We start from the raw sequence: 15,720 nt of genomic DNA, 5'->3' as shown, positions 1-15,720 counted from the left end.
CATCACCTCCTCACTCCTCCGGGGTGTTGTGATCTTCCTGCACACAGTGCCCTATCCCTGATACCAGGGGTGTTGTGATCTTCCTGCATGCAGTGCCCTATCCCTAATACCAGGGGTGTTGTGATCTTCCTGCACACAGTGCCCTATCCTTGATACAAGGGGTGTTGTGATCTTCCTGCACACAGTGCCCTATCCTTGATACCAGGGGTGTTGTGATCTTCCTGCATGCAGTGCCCTATCCCGCCTGCATGACTAGTGAGAGGCTGGCTTCACAGACAGGGGGGAGCTGCCTGACCCTCACTCCTGACTTCCCCTATGTCCCAGCCAGTGAATGGTGTGTGGGTGAGGGGGAGGGGAGGATGGTGAAGTCTGAGACAGCTCCCTCCCTGCATTACTAGTGAGAGGCTGGCTTCACAGACAGGGGGGAGCTTCCTGACCCTTACTCCTGGCTTCCCCCATGTCCCAGCCAGTGAATGGTGTGTGGGTGAGGGGGGGGGGGGGGAGGATAGTGAGGCTGAAACAGCTCCTTCCCTGCATTACTAGTGAGAGGCTGGCTTCACAGACAGGGGGGAGCTGCCTGACCCTCACTCCTCCTTTCCCCCATGTTCCAGCCAGTGAATGGTGTGTGGGTGAGGGGGGGGGGGAGGATGGTGAAGGCTGAGACAGCTCCCTCCCTGCATTACTAGTGAGAGGCTGGCTTCACAGACAGGGGGGAGCTGCCTGACCCTCACTCTTCCGGGGTGTTGTGATCTTCCTGCACACAGTGCCCTATCCCTGATACCAGGGGTGTTGTGATCTTCCTGCATGCAGTGCCCTATCCCTAATACCAGGGGTGTTGTGATCTTCCTGCACACAGTGCCCTATTCCTGATACCAGAGGTGTTGTGATCTTCCGGCATGCAGTGCCCTATCCCGGTTACCGGGGGTGTTGTGATCTTCTTGCACACATCCCGGTATCAGGAATAGGGCACTGTGTGCAGGAATATCACAACACCCCTGGTATTAGGGATAGGGCACTGTGTGCAGGAAGATCACAACACTCCTGGTATTAATAGAGATAGGGCACTGCATGCAGGAAGATCACAACACCCCTGGTATGAGGGATAGGGCACTGTGTGCAGGAAGATCACAACACCCCGGAGGAGTGAGGGTCAGGCACCTCCCCCCTGTCTGTGAAGCCAGCCTCTCACTAATAATGCAGGGAGGGAGCTGTCTCCGCCTTCACCATCCTCCCACCCCCTACTCACCCACACACCATTCACTTGCTGGGACTTGGGGGAAGGAGGAGTGAGGGACAGGCAGCTCCCCCCTGTCTGTGAAGCCAGCCTCTCACTAATAATGCAGGGAGGGAGCTGTCTCCGCCTTCATCATCCTCCCACCCCCCACTCACCCACACACCATTCACTGGCTGGGACATGGGGGAGGGGAGGAGTGAGGGTCAGGCAGCTCTCCCCTGTCTGTGAAGCCAGCCTCTCACTAGTAATGCAGGGAAGGAGCTGTTTCAGCCTCACCATCCTCCCCGCCCCCCTCACCCACACACCATTAACTGGCTGGGACATGGGGAGGAGAGGAGTGAGGGTCAGGAAGCTCCCCCCTGTCTGTGAAGCCAGCTTCTCACTAGTAATGCAGGTGGGAGAAGGCACTGCATGCAGGAAGATCACAACACCCCTGGTGTCAGGGATAGGGCACTGTGTGCAGGAAGATCACAACACTCCTGGTATTAATAGGGATAGGGCACTGTGTGCAGGAAGATCACAACATTCCTGGTATTAATAGGGATAGGGCACTATGTGCAGGAAGATCACAACACTCCTGGTATTAATAGGGATAGGGCACTGTGTGCAGGAAGATCACAACACTCCTGGTATTAATAGGGATAGGGCACTGTGTGCAGGAAGATCACAACATTACTGGTATTAATAGGGATAGGGCACTATGTGCAGGATGATCACAACACCCCTGGTATCAGGGTTAGGGCACTGTGTGCAGGAAGATCACAACACCCCTGGTGTCAGGGTTAGGGCACTGTGTGCAGGAAGATCACAACACTCCTGGTATTAATAGGGATAGGGCACTGTGTGCAGGAAGATCACAACACTCCTGGTATTAATTGGGATAGGGTACTGTGTGCAGGAAGATTACAACACTCCTGGTATTAATAGGGATAGGGCACTGTGTGCAGGAAGATCACAACACCCCTGGTATCAGGGTTAGGGCACTGTGTGCAGGAAGATCACAATACTCCTGGTATTAATAGGGATAGGGCACTGTGTACAGGAAGATCACAACACCCCTGGTGTCAGGGTTAGGGCACTGTGTGCAGGAAGATCACAACACCCCTGGTATCAGGGTTAGGGCACAAGTTCTAGTCACATTGACTGATCACATTACTTTTTTTGTCAAGCTACCAACTGTTTCCATTTCCCATCCCCCATATATTGTCAGTGGGAACCTTGGTAACATGAATAAATAAGAGAGCAGCCAATTGGAATACATATTCATTCCTAAACTGACCATAACTGACCTGAAAAGTGTCAAATTGTATCATTTTCTGTTTTTGCACACTAACTCCCGGTTAGTGCGCACTAACTCCCGTTAGTGCGCACTAATCAGAAAAAACAATTTTTTAATGAAACAATCGTGCCAAACACGATTTTCTTCTCCTGCCAGACGATTTCAATCGTTAAGACAATAGGGGACACAATTCACATCCGTACTCATTTTTGGTTTTTACCTGCCGGTGCCAGTGCAAAAGTGCGCAATTTTGGACACATTTAAAGTTACTTCATCTGCTCTGCCTTTCCCTCTCCCTCACATCATTGATATATGTCACCGGGGATGTTAAGATTTCTACAACGATTTAACATTTTTCCGTGGTATTATAATGCCCACTGCCTAGTGCCCACTGCACACACTTTGCCTTCTGCCAGGCAAACAGTGAGTGTCATCCTGTCTGCTCTGTCTGAACTATTTCTCTGTCACAGACAGGCTTCACAATACAGCCTGTTATGCTGCACTTTCTGGCCTGCCTTCACTGCTTGCTTATGCCCAGTACTACCTAGCTCCCACTGCCCACAATGTGCCCACTGGCAGTCATACAGAGAATAAATAACTAATCTGAAGTGTAGCTAAGGCTTCAATCACGAAAAAGGAAAAAAGAGAACAACAAGCAAAGCAACACAAATCTACAATGATGCAGAGATATTGTGATGCCATGCTGCCTCCATGGTTTGTTTTCCTGTCTTGTGTTAATGGGCTGCCACAACAAAAATCCTTACCAAGAATTCGGAGAGACCTCAGAGCTATGCTTTCACACAGACAATGTCTAGAGAAACAATGCAGAGCAAGGCTGTGACATGCTCATTCTTCGAGCTCAGCATCACTGTAACCCGCTCTGTGGCATTATAGGAGACTAGGAAAATGCTCCGCTGCGATACATCATAACTCTCATTGCTTGAAGGTATGCCAATCCGTCCCTTCTCTGCAGCCTGCCCGCTCCACAGTGTATGAACCTTTCTCCATACATTTGCAACTGTTGCTATGCCTATGATTTCCATGGGTCTTTTGACTATAATTATTTATTTATTTATTTATTTATGTTATTTTATTTAATTTTATATACCGGCAACCGTTTGCACATCGTGCCGGTTTACAGATAACTTACAACAAGGATATATAGGCAGAGCCATTACAAGGAACAGTGTATAACATAAGCTCAAAAACAGAGCAAAAAACTAGATAACTTGTGGAAGGAGTGGGTGGGGTGATCGAGACAGAGGAGGGGGCAGGGGAGGGTGAAAACTGGTACATAAGGAAAAAATATGTACAGGGGTCGAGGGATTATTGACATATACATAGGTTATATACAAAATTGTATAAGCGCGTAGAAACTCAGTACTTGAGGTGAGAAAGTGTGTATGGTTGCGTTAAGTGACAAATATTATGTGCTGGAGGTTAGGTGAGGGGTTTGTGTTTCCTTAGAGGGTGTGGGTGTTGGTAGGTGATGATGATGATTGGGGGTATGCTTGGAGGAAGAGCCAGGTTTTGAGTTTCTTTTTGAAGGTGGGTGTGGAGGTTTCAGAGCGTTAGTCAAGAGGCATGGAGTTCCAAAGGGAAGGGCCTGCGAGGGAAAGGGCCCTGTTGGTGGTGGAGATGAGTTTAGTGGATTTTATGGAGGGAGGAATGAGAGTTCCACGGAGAGAGGAGCGGGTGGGTCTTGTGGAGGTACGAGGGAGGAAGGGTGGGTTTAGCCAGTTGTAGTGTTCGTTGATTATACTTTTGTGGATGAGGGTAAGGGTCTTGTATAAAATTCATGAGTGGATAGGAAGCCAGTGGAGATTAAAGAGAGTGGGAGTAATGTGGTCTTTCTTTTTGGCATTGGTGAGGATGCGTGCAGTAGCGTTTTGAAGGAGTTGTAGAGGTTTGATGTAGGAAGCAGGAAGTCCCAGTAGGAGTGCGTTACAATAATCAATTTTTGAAAAGATAATGGATTGGAGTACAGTACGGAAATCAGAGAAGTAGAGGAGGGGTTTGAGTTTTTTGAGGGTTTGTAGTTTGAAGTAGCAGCTGCTAAGGATAGATTTGATATATGGTTTGAAAGTTAGTTGGTTGTCAAGTATGACACCTAGGTTTCTTGTGTCAGAGAGAAAGTTAGAGGGTTGGAGGGTGGGGGGGGGGGGGAGGGTGTGCGTGCATGTTTAGAGGAGATGAGGAGGAGTTCAGTTTTTTGCGGGTTAAGGGCTAGGTGCATGTCAGTGAGGAGTTGGTTTATGGAGGCGAGAATGGTGTTCCATTTTTGGAGAGCAGTGAGAACAGAATTTGTGAAAGGAATGAGGATTTCCACATCTGCGTAGATGAAGTGTGTAATCCCAGAGTTGGAGGTTTGTAAGGGGGAGCATGTAAATGTTAAACAAGGTGGAAGAGAGGGACGATCCTTGGGGGACGCCACAGTCGAGATTAATAGGGGGGGACGTGAAATTGTCGGTGAGGACTGTGAAGGTACGGTTTTGGAGGAAGGAATTTATCCAGGAGAGGGCAGTACCTGAGATTCCTATGCTGATGAGAGTGTTGATGAGGATGTTGTGATCTACCTATCTAGGAGAGATAGGAGTTGCCAGCATCCATACCTTTGATGATGGTGTCTGTGAGGGAGAGGAGTAGGGATTCGGTGCTGAGGTGCTTTCGGAAACCATATTGTGTGGGTGGGAGTATGTTGGATTGTTCTAGGTAGTCGGAGAGGCGGGAGTTTACTAGTTTCTCAATGATTTTGGAGAGGAAAGGGAGGTTGGAGATGGGACGGAGATTGGCAAGGTTTGAGGGGTCAAGGGAGGGTTTTTTTTAAGATGGGTTTGACCACGGCTTGTTTCAGGGAGATAGGTACTAGGCCGTGTTCCAGGGAGAAGTTAACGATTTTGGAGAGTGAAGTGGCTATGGTTTTGGGGATAGCGAGGAGTAGTTTAGTAGGGATAGTTTCTGAAGGGTGGGAGGAGGGTCTCATCTTTTTTAAAATGTTTTCTATTTCTAGAGATGAGGAAGGTTCAAAAGAAGAGAGGATAGTGGGTGTATATGGGGTGGGGGGGTGATGCAACTGGTGATGGGGGAATTTTTGGTATTCGGGGTAAATTTGGCAGTGATGTTGGATATTTTGTTCTTAAAGAACATGGCAATTTCATTGCATCGGGTTTGTGTGGAGGGGATTTGGGATGTGGACACGTTGGATTTGGTAAGATTTGAGACTAGAGTGAATAGTGCTTTAGGGTTGAATTGGAGGTGGTGAATTTTCTTGGCATAGTATTCTTTTTTTGTTGTTTGAATGGCGTTTCTATAAGCGTGCATGAGTTGGTAGTAGGTGGTTTTTGTGGCAGTAGAGGGATGTTTGCGCCAGTGTCTTTCTGCTGCTCTAAGCTGGATTTTTTGGGTTTTGAGTGTCTGGGAGTACCAGGGTTTTTTGGATGATTTGGTTTGTGTGATTGTTTTGTGAATGATTGGGCATAGATTGTTAGCGATTTCCTGTGTTGTTTCTGTCCAGGAGGATATAGCCCTGTCTGCTGTCTCCAGGTCAATGTGAATTGGGATGTTGGAGCAGGCGGTGGTGAGGGTATCTATAGGGCAGGTTTTACGAAATTGGAAGGATTTAGGCTGAGAAGGAGAGGAGGTGGATGGGGTTTGTAGAGAGAGGGTTGTGTTAATGATCGAGTGATCAGACCAGAGGACAGGGAGGCATGTAGGGGAGCGGATGACGTTGATGAGTGCGTTTGTGAAGATGAGGTCAAGGGTATGACCTGCTTTGTGGGTTGGGGAGTGGATAAGTTGGGTAAGGCCCATGGCGTCTAAGGATGAAATGAAGGCTTCGCATGATGGGGATTGAGGGGTGGAGTCGACATGCAGGTTAAAGTCGCCAAGGAGTATCGTGGGGATGTCGGGAGAGAGGGAGACGGTGAGGAATTCGATGAGGGGGGAGGGGTCTTTTTCTAATAGACCAGGAGGGGTATATATAAGGCAGATTTGTAGAGATTGCGATTTGAAAAGGCCTACTTCGTATTGGTTGGGAATATTGCAGGTATGTGAGGTGAGCTTGAGTTCTTTTTTAGCTAGGAGGAATAGGCCTCTTCCTCTTTTCTTTTTTCGGGGGATGGAGAAAATGTCATAGGTTTCGGAAGGTAGTTGATTGATGAGGGGGGTGTCGCAGGGTTTGAACCAGGTTTCAGTTACTGCAAAGATTTCTGGTTTGGAGTCAGTTAGAATATCATGGAGTAGGTGCGTTTTTTGTTTTAGGGATTGGGCGTTAATGAGTAGCAGAGAAATGAGGGAGATGGTGAGTGTTTGTGAGGTGGGAGATATGGGAATGGAGGTCAGCCACCTTTTTTGAGGGTAATGGTGGCTGTAGGGGGGGGAGGGTTAGTTTAAGGGGGTGTCCGAGCGGGTAATTGGGGGGATAGAAGTAAGCGTGTGGGGGCATTATTGTGCAGGGGCTAGTGGAGGTGTATTGGGGAGAAGGATAAGTTGTGAGATGCAGGCACAGTAATGCAATTAACCAGATTAAGGCAATGGTAGCAGAACAATGTAGAAGCATGCACTGTAAATACAGATGAACAGCTTAAAGTAGATTAACAGCGTAGGGGACTTGACCAGAGTAACGCAATATGGACAGATGACATGCAACTTCACAGCTTAAGGCAATCGATTAGAGTAATGCAGGTGAATAGATTATTGCAGTGTAACAAAGTAAATGCAGTTAAACATAGTAGGTAGGCATTTGGATAAGGTAGGTTAGGAAATGCAGATACTGTAAAGCAAGTTGACAGTAAATCCAGAGGGGGACACACTTACGTCTGATAAGCTTGCTGTGAAGGTGCAGTGTGTTGAATACTTTATCTGGAGAGGGGCGGAACTTTGTGAACGGTCTTTGGTCTGTCTTTAGTGAAAGTGTTCTCTTGGTACGGATTCTTGTCTCCGGTGACAGGCGGCGGCTTCTGTCAGGGTGTTCTTGACTGTAGTAAGATTTCTGGAACCAGTTTAGGAGGAGAATTGGGGCACTGCTCGTGGTGAGCGAGGGGCGAACCGAAGGGGCGAAACAAAGGGGCAGGCCCCTTTGTTGCGCTCCTTCGGCGCGCGACGCACGGCGCGCGGTGCCGGATTTGCTGCAATTAAAAGGGCCTCTGTGCCCTTTTCGATTGGCTGCAGATAGGAGTGTTGAGGCGGGCCTTCCTTCCGGGCGGGGCGGCGGCAGGACGGCGTGATAGGCCGCATGGTCGGCCTCGGACCCAGCGGGGGCAAGGGAGAAATTCAAGGGCCTTACCCCGATGGGTCTGTGGCGCCGACCGCGCAGGCCCTCCCTCGCGCCGGGTGCCGTGGAAGAGATGAAGAGGACGAAGTTGCTGGTGCTGCAGGAGCTGTTCGTCGCGAGGAGGAGAGAGATCGCCGGACCCGCTGCAATTTAAAGGGCCTCTGTGCCCTTTTCGATTGGCTGCAGGTAGGAGTGTTGAGGCGGGCCTTCCTTCCGGTCAGGGCGGCGGCAGGCCGGCGTGATAGGCCGCGTGGTTGGCCTCGGACCCAGCGGGGGCAAGGGAAAAATTCAAGGGCCTTACCCCGATGGGTCTGTGGCGCCGACCGCGCAGGCTCTCCCTCGCGCCGGGTGCCGTGGAAGAGATGAAGAGGACGAAGTTGCTGGTGCTGCAGGAGCTGTTCGTCGCGAGGAGGAGAGAGATCGCTGGACCTGCTGCAATTTAAAGGGCCTCTGTGCCCTTTTCGATTGGCTGCAGGTAGGAGTGTTGAGGCGGGCCTTCCTTCCAGTCAGGGCGGCGGCAGGCCGGCGTGATAGGCCGCGTGGTCGGCCTCGGACCCAGCGGGGGCAAGGGAGAAATTCAAGGGCCTTACCCCGATGGGTCTGTGGCGCCGACCGCGCAGGCCCTCCCTCACGCCGGGTGCCGTGGAAGAGATGAAGAGGACGAAGTTGCTGGTGCTGCAGGAGCTGTTCGTCGCGAGGAGAATTGCTTATAGAAATCATTCTGTTTGACAGAAATGAAACAAGTAGGATTCCTTTAGTTCACGGGTCCCCTTCAGCTCATTTTGGATCCTAAGAGTTTGGAGTCAGAGTTTAAAGCTTTTGAAAAAGCTCTAAAAGCATGGCTGTTCGAACAGGCTTATATTGACTATCTTGAAAAAAAGGACTAATTGGTTTAAAGAAACATTATTTTTATCTTTGTTTTATGTTCATTTATTAATAATTGATTAACAATTTTATTTTTTATCATATTTTACTGTACCTTTTAGATATTTCAGTTTGATTTTATGATTTTGTAACATGTAAACCGTTGTGATGTATATTATGAACGATGGTATACAAGAATTTTTAATAAATAAAATAAATAAATAAAAACAAACAAGTTGGCTCCACTGATTTCATTTTTATATTTTGTTTTCAATGAATGCACTATGTAGCTGAGACGCTTGTTCAATTAGTCCTCCTTTAGTCTGGCATCAAGAGTTCAACAGTTGCTCACAGGTTAAAAGAAGAGGTTAGTTGGTTCCGTAGTGTAGTGGGTATCACATCTGCTTTATACATGGAAGGGCCTGGGTTCAATCCCCAGTAGATCCGTTTTTAACTTGCTGCAGAAACAGGCATGCGTCTGAGTGCAAGGATAACTTAGATACCGAAAAAGCAAGTTGAAGACCAATGGGTTCCATATATGTGCAGTGGAAACCCCACCTGTCAGGTTTTCAGGATATCCACAATCTATATGCGTGGGATAGATTTACAGGCCCTTCCTTCTATGCGTGCTACTTGATCTCATGCAAATTCATAGCAGATATCGTCTTCCCCAGAAGAAGTGTGGGAATGGTTACTGGAAACGAAATAAGAAAGCTTTAGGTAAACTCCTAAGCCAACACCTTGTGTGGTAAAAAGAATTGAGTCCCTCACAGGCTTTCTGCTTCGGATATATTTAAAAAAGGTTTTACTGTGAGTTTTTGCCTCTACAGCCAACTTCTTTTCAAATTCTCTCTTAGCCTGTCTTATCAATGTTTTCCATTTAACTTGCCAACATTTATGCTTTATCCTATTTTCTTCTGTTGGATCCTTCTTCCAATTTTTGAATGAAGATCTTTTGGCTAAAATAGCTTCTTTCACCTCCCCTTTTAACCACGCCGGTAATCGTTTTGCCTTTTTTCCACCTTTCTTAATGTGTGGAATACATCTGGACTGTGCTTCTAGAATGGTATTTTTTAACAATGACCACGCCTCTTGGACATTTTTTTACTTTTGTAGCTGCTCCTTTCAGTTTTTTTCTAACAATTTTTCTCATTTTATCAAAGTTTCCCTTTTGAAAGTTTAGCACGAGAGTCTTGGATTTGCACTTTGTTCCTCTTCTAGTCATTAAATCAAATTTGATCATATTATGATCACTATTGCCAAGTGGCCCCACCACCGTTACCTCTCTCACCAAGTCCTGTGTTCCACTGAGAATTAGATCTAAAATTGCTCCCTCTCTCGTCGGTTCCTGAACCAATTTCTCCATAAAGCTATCATTTATTCCATCCAGGAACGTTATCTCTCTAGCGTGACGTGATGATACATTTACCCAGTCAATATTGGGGTAATTGAAGTCTTCCATTATTATTGCACTACCAATTTGGTTAGCTTCCTTAATTTCTCTTATCATTTCACTGTCCGTCTCACCATCTTGACCAGGTGGACAGTAGTATACCCCTATCACTATAGTCTTCCCCGACACACAAGGGATTTCTACCCATAAAGATTCAATTTTGTATTTAGTCTCATGCAGGATGTTTAACCTGTTGGACTCTATGCCATCCCGGACATAAAGCGCCACACCTCCTCCCGAGTGCTCCTCTCTGTCATTGCGCTATAATTTGTACCCCGGTATAGCACTGTCCCATTGGTTATCCTCTTTCCACCAAGTCTCTGAGATGCCAATTAAGTCTGTCATCATTCACTCCTATACATTCTAATTCTCCCATCTTACTTCTTAGACTTTTTGCATTAGCATACAAACATTTCAAAGTTTGTTTTTTGTTTGTATTTTCATTCTGCTTTTTAATTGATAGGGATAAGTTAGAAATTTTTAGCTCAGGAGAGGTTTTAGTTACAGGCACTTGGACAACTTTTCTAATTATTGGAACCTCACTGTCGGGATGCCCTAATTCTAATGCATCATTAGTATCCTTTAAAGATACCTCTCTCCGAACCATGCGCTGCTGAGCGATTGTCGGCTTTCCTCTTTGTTCTAGTTTAAAAGCTGCTCTATCTCCTTTTTAAAGGTTAGCACCAGTAGTCTGGTTCCACCCTGGTTAAGGTGGAGCCCATCCCTTCGAAAGAGACTCCCCCTTCCCCAAAAGGTTCCCCAGTTCCTAACAAAACTGAATCCCTCTTCCTTGCACCATCGGCTCATCCACGCATTGAGACTCCGGAGCTATGCATGCCTCTGGTGACCTGCGTGTAGAACAGGGAGCATTTCAGAGAATGCTACCCTGGAGGTTCTGGATTTAAGCTTTCTACCTAAGAGCCTAAATTTGGCTTCCAGAACCTCCCTCCCACATTTTCCTATGTCGTTGGTGCCCACATGTACCACGACAGTCGGCTCCTCCCCAGCACTGTCTAAAATCCTATCTAGGTGACGCTTGAGGTCCGCCACCTTCGTACCAGGTAGGCATGCTACCAGGCGATCCTCATGCCCACCAGCCACCCAGCTATCTACATTCCTAATAATTGAATCACCAACTATGACGGCCGACCTAACCCTTCCCTCCTGGGCAGTAGGCCTTGGGGAGATATCCTCAGTGAGAAAGGACAATGCATCACCTGGAGAGCAGGTCCTTGCTACAGGATCCTTTCCTGCTGCACCTGGTTGGTGTTCTCCCATCATGAGACCTTCTTCCTCCAAGGCAGCACCAGGGCTGCCAGTCTGAAGTTGGGACTTGACTACTATGTCCCTGAAGGTCTCATCTATATACCTCTCTGTCTGCCTCAGCTCCTCCAGGTCTGCCACTCTAGCCTCCAGAGATCGGACTCGTTCTCTGAGAGCCAGGAGCTCTTTGCATCGCATGCACATGTACAACTTCTCACCGGTGGGTAAAAAATCATACATGTGACACTCGATGCAAAAGACTGGGAAGCCCCCCTCTTGTGCTGGACTGCTGTCTTCATCTCAATTTTGATCAGTTCCTAGTTAAGTTTTAGGTTGCTATGGGAGTAGGACTGTGTCTAACGTCCTTTAAATGTATTAGTGAATTCACTATGTGTCTGGTAGTGGCCTACTGGGCTCTGATCGAATTCTCAATAAAGGTTTTGTTGGGGTTTTTTTTTTTTTTTTTGTGAAAGTGGCACTTGCCTATAAATTAAGGGATGACCTGGGGGGGGGGGGGAGGGTTGGGGAATACAAACAGTCTTAACTTCAGTTAGTCAGCCTGAGTGACTCACTGCTCTCTTGATTAACAAATGTTGGTGCCTATTCAAACCCAATCACACTACCTCAACACCTTTCCAAGGAGAGTAACTGAGCTGAACTATTCAACTTTTCTACTTAGGTATATACTGCTCCTAGCTTATTTCTAGCTTCTGGATACTTTTTGGGTTGGTTGCTTTTTTTTGTGGGGGGTTTTTTTTCAATACAAACACTCAGTTTGTATTGCATGGAGATGTGAATCGTGTCCTCGATCGTCTTAACGATCGATTTCGGCTGGGAGGGGGAGGGAATCGTATTGGTGCCATTTAGGTGTGTAAACTATCGTGAAAAATCGTTAAAATCGTGAGCCGGCACACTAAACCCCCCTAAAACCCACCCCGACCCTTTAAATTAAATCCCCCACCCTCCCGAACCCCCCCCCCAAATGCTTTAAATTACCTGGGGATCCGGCGGTGGTCCAGAACGGCGGCGGTCCGGAACGGTCCCCTCAATAGAATCGTGTTGTCTTCAGCCGGCGCCATTTTTCAAAATGGCCGCCGCAAAATGGCGGCGGCCATAGACAAAAACGATTCGACGGAGGAGGTCGTTCCGGACCCCCGCTGGACTTTTGGCAAGTCTTGTGGGGGTCAGGAGGCCCCCCCAAGCTGGCCAAAAGTTTCCTGGGAGTCCAGCGGGGTTCCGGGAGTGATTTCTTGCCGCGAATCGTTTTCGTACGGAAAATGGCGCCGGCAGGAGATCGACTGCAGGAGGTCGTTCAGCGGGGGTTCCGGACCGCCGCTGAACAACCTCCTGCACTCGATCTCCTGCCGGCGCCATTTTCTGTACGAAAACGATTTGCGGCAAGAAATCGCTCCCGGAACCCCGCTGGACTCCCAGGAAACTTTTGGCCAGCTTGGGGGGGCCTCCTGACCCCCACAAGACTTGCCAAAAGTCCAGCGGGGGTCCGGAACGACCTCCTCCGTCGAATCGTTTTTGTCTATGGCCGCCGCCATTTTGCGGGCGGCCATTTTGAAAAATGGCGCCGGCTGAAGACAACACGATTCTATTGAGGGGGCCGTTCCGGACCGCCGCCGTTCTGGACCACCGCCGGATCCCCAGGTAATTTAAAGCATTGGGGGGGGGGGGGGTTCGGGAGGGTGGGGGATTTAGTGTGCCGATTTTCCTGCCCTCCCCCTTCCCCCGATTTACGATTTTTTTAACGATAAATCGGGGGAATTGGTATTGTATCGTGGCCCTAACGATTTTTTGACGATTTAAAATATATCGGACGATATTTTAAATTGTCAAAAAACGATTCACATCCCTAGTATTGCAGACTTTTAAAAATAAGCACACTACCTACTGCTACCTTATTGACTGACTATTTAAAAATACAGTCTAAGAACATAAGAACATAAGAAAATGCCATACTGGGTCAGACCAAGGGTCCATCAAGCCCAGCATCCTGTTTCCAACAGTGGCCAATCCAGGCCATAAGAACCTGGCAAGTACCCAAAAACTAAGTCTATTCCATGTAACCATTGCTAATGGCAGTGGCTATTCTCTAAGTGAACTTAATAGCAGGTAATGGACTTCTCCTCCAAGAACTTATCCAATCCTTTTTTAAACACAGCTATACTAACTGCAAGAACCACATTCTCTGGCAACAAATTCCAGAGTTTAATTGTGCGTTGAGTAAAAAAGAACTTTCTCCGATTAGTTTTAAATGTGCCCCATGCTATCTTCATGGAGTGTCCCCTAGTCTTTCTACTATCCGAAAGAGTAAATAACCGATTCACATCTACCCGTTCTAGACCTCTCATGATTTTAAACACCTCTATCATATCCCCCCTCAGTCGTCTCTTCTCCAAGCTGAAAAGTCCTAACCTCTTTAGTCTTTCCTCATAGGGGAGTTGTTCCATTCCCCTTATCATTTTGGTAGCCCTTCTCTGTACCTTCTCCATCGCAATTATATCTTTTTTGAGATGTGGCGACCAGAATTGTACACAGTATTCAAGGTGCGGTCTCACCATGGAGCGATACAGAGGCATTATGACATTTTCCGTTTTATTCATCATTCCTTTTCTAATAATTCCCAACATTCTGTTTGCTTTTTTGACTGCCGCAGCACACTGAACCGACGATTTCAATGTGTTATCCACTATGACACCTAGATCTCTTTCTTGGGTTGTAGCACCTAATATGGAACCCAACATCGTGTAATTATAGCATGGGTTATTTTTCCCTATATGCATCACCTTGCACTTATCCACATTAAATTTCATCTGCCATTTGGATGCCCAATTTTCCAGTCTCACAAGGTCTTCCTGCAATTTATCACAATCTGCTTGTGATTTAACTACTCTGAATAATTTTGTGTCATCTGCAAATTTGATTATCTCACTCGTCGTATTTCTTCCCAGATCATTTATAAATATATTGAACAGTAAGGGTCCCAATACAGATCCCTGAGGCACTCCACTGTCCACTCCCTTCCACTGAGAAAATTGCCCATTAATCCTACGCTCTGTTTCCTGTCTTTAGCCAGTTTGCAATCCACGAAAGGACATCGCCACCTATCCCATGACTTTTTACTTTTCCTAGAAGCCTCTCATGAGGAACTTTGTCAAACGCCTTCTGAAAATCCAAGTATACTATATCTACCGGTTCACCTTTATCCACATGTTTATTAACTCCTTCAAAAAAGTGAAGCAGATTTGTGAGGCAAGACTTGCCCTGGGTAAAGCCATGCTGACTTTGTTCCATTAAACCATGTCTTTCTATATGTTCTGTGATTTTGATGTTTAGAACACTTTCCACTATTTTTCCTGGCACTGAAGTCAGGCTAACCGGTCTGTAGTTTCCCGGATCGCCCCTGGAGCCCTTTTTAAATATTGGGGTTACATTTGCTATCCTCCAGTCTTCAGGTACAATGGATGATTTTAATGATAAGTTACAAATTTTTACTAATAGGTCTGAAATTTCATTTTTTAGTTCCTTCAGAACTCTGGGGTGTATACCATCCGGTCCAGGTGATTTACTACTCTTCAGTTTGTCAATCAGGCCTACCACATCTTCTAGGTTCACCGTGATTTGATTCAGTCCATCTGAATCATTACCCATGAAAACCTTCTCCATTACGGGTACCTCCCCAACATCCTCTTCAGTAAACACCGAAGCAAAGAAATCATTTAATCTTTCCGCGATGGCCTTATCTTCTCTAAGTGCCCCTTTAACCCCTCGATCATCTAACGGTCCAACTGACTCCCTCACAGGCTTTCTGCTTCGGATATATTTAAAAAAGTTTTTACTGTGAGTTTTTGCCTTTCTGACTTTTAAAGGCACAAACACACTAAATAATATTCCCCAAATAGTTAATTTTGCCCCAATACTTTTAAAAAAGACAATGTCCCAAGCAAAAACTTACTGATTCCTTTCAGCCACCAGCAAGGTGATCCTCTCCTCTCAGGATTTGGTGAGACAGGTAACAATGGTGGGGCTGCTTGGCAATAGTGATCATAATATGATCAAATTTAAATTAATGACTGAAAGGGGAACAGTATGTAAATCTATGGCTCTAGCACTAAACTTTCAAAAGGGAAACTTTGAGAAAATGAGAAAAGTAGTTAGAAAAAACAGGCGTGGGCCTTGTTTAAAAGTAGCATCCTAGAAGCACAGACCAGGTGTATTCCATGCATTAAGAAAAATGGAAGGAAGGCAAACTGATTACCAGCATGGAAATGTTCCCAAATTTAGCTTAGCCGGTTCAGCACTGAGAAGCCTCTAGAAGATCTAACCTCACTGAAGGGCCTGTCCCT

Source organism: Rhinatrema bivittatum, chromosome 1 (genome assembly GCF_901001135.1).
Source record: "Rhinatrema bivittatum chromosome 1, aRhiBiv1.1, whole genome shotgun sequence".
Lineage (NCBI taxonomy): Eukaryota > Metazoa > Chordata > Amphibia > Gymnophiona > Rhinatrematidae > Rhinatrema > Rhinatrema bivittatum.
Note: the sequence above shows the minus strand (reverse complement) of the source record.